General features: G+C 44.4%; 1 non-coding gene across 1 annotated transcript; it reads left to right on the top strand.

Annotated features, from left to right (window-relative positions):
- Positions 1 to 370: 370 nt before the first annotated feature.
- On the top strand, positions 371 to 443 carry TRNAK-UUU. The gene has a single exon. It is a non-coding gene; the product is annotated as a tRNA-Lys (tRNA).
- The last annotated feature ends 1,168 nt before the right edge of the window (positions 444 to 1,611 follow it).

Below are 1,611 nucleotides of genomic sequence, written 5' to 3'. Positions count from 1 at the left end.
GTAAAGTCAACTGATGCTTTTGATGCTTTGATGGTGGATCCAGAGAAATGGGAACAAGGCTCACCCACATGAGGTGAAAGCTCCCTTTTTGCGAACCTTTTTTCTTCCACTCCTTCATCTGAAGCCGACTAGTTGCCATTCCAATCGCCTATTCCTATTGCATGCGGTTCTGTTCAAAAGGACTAAGCTGACCAATTACCTCTCTAGGTGCCTCAATTCTTCCTATTTTCATAACTTCTACAAGTTGCTCTTTGCTTTGGGGTCCAAAGAAGGATACCGCAGTTGGGGACAGTTATGATGTGATATGATAAGAAGAAAAGGGGCCAGGCCGCCCTCTTTTCTTTTCCGCACAAAGCCTTCTTGTAAAATCGGGTGTATAGCTCAGTTGGTAGAGCATTGGGCTTTTAACCTAATGGTCGCAGGTTCAAGTCCTGTTATACCCAAAACAAAAAAAACCACTCTTGTATTCGTAAGGATGCATAGTAGCCTTCAAAGAGCACTCTTTGGCCTGAAGGGTTCGCTTTCGCTGATCGGCGCCAGTCTTTCCTGCTGTGAATTTCCCAGGTCGGGATGGGCCCTATCCTTCTACCTTACTGAACCCATTCACCAATGATTGGATCACTCAAAGCTAAAGACCAATTCCTTCCTTTTAGGTGGTCTAGGTGGTTGGGATACTATGCCCTTCTTTTTAGAGGCTACTTCGAGAGTGAGTTAGTAAACAGGATCAACTTTATGATCCATTTTGAGAAATTGCAATCACAGAATCCGAATGAGTGGGTCTAGAGTCCATCCTCACACAGTTGAAATGTTGCTTCTCCCTTCTCCTTTCCAAAAGAAAGTGGATCTCATAGCCTCTGACAATTCGCAGGGTTCCCTAAATTCCCCAGGAATCAAGTGGGACCGGGAGATCGTTGTTCATTCGGTGGTTGGCCCTCCCCCTAATAAGTACCTACCAAGAATTGGGCCAGTTAGTTCAAGCGGTGGAAAGAAAAGAAAGAGATTCTTGGTTTTATTGCTCCCGCTTCCTCATCTGCTCTCGTCAAGCCAACTTTGCTTTTTGGGAGGCGAAAGAGGGGTTGAAGCGGACATGTCGAAATGACAGCATCAAAGATATCTATATACACACGCTTATTCCGGCACCGAGGATCTCGCTGCCTCGGCCCTCCAGCACAAGGAAGAGGAGCTCAATGACCCAGATAAGCTTTGGGTCGTGTATGAAAGTCTTAAGCATCATGGAAACAGTTCCCGCTACTATTTTCGAGAGGTAAACTGGGCCAGGGCAGAGAGACAGGTGCCATCTCCCGATTCTCTTTTTTTTGTAATTTGCACTGCTCTTTCTCTCTAAGTTGCATCAAAGAAAATAGAGAGAGAGAGAGCAGATGGATCCTATCCCCTATAACGAACACTCATTCCTATCTATTGATAGAAAAGAAAGATCTTCGTCACAGACTTTGTCTTTGTTCTTTTTTTTAGATTTGAGGAATAATTTTTTTTGTTTCTTTACCATTTCTCTTCCGCATTTGCCACCACCATTTCTTCCGCAACCCATTTACATTTGAGATTTTGAGTTGTGCGACCCACCACTTCCTACGTATTTCAGCTAATTAGGAG

Source organism: Hordeum vulgare, chromosome 1H (genome assembly GCF_904849725.1).
Source record: "Hordeum vulgare subsp. vulgare chromosome 1H, MorexV3_pseudomolecules_assembly, whole genome shotgun sequence".
Taxonomy (NCBI): domain Eukaryota; kingdom Viridiplantae; phylum Streptophyta; class Magnoliopsida; order Poales; family Poaceae; genus Hordeum; species Hordeum vulgare.
This window is presented reverse-complemented; position numbering and strand designations above follow the sequence as displayed.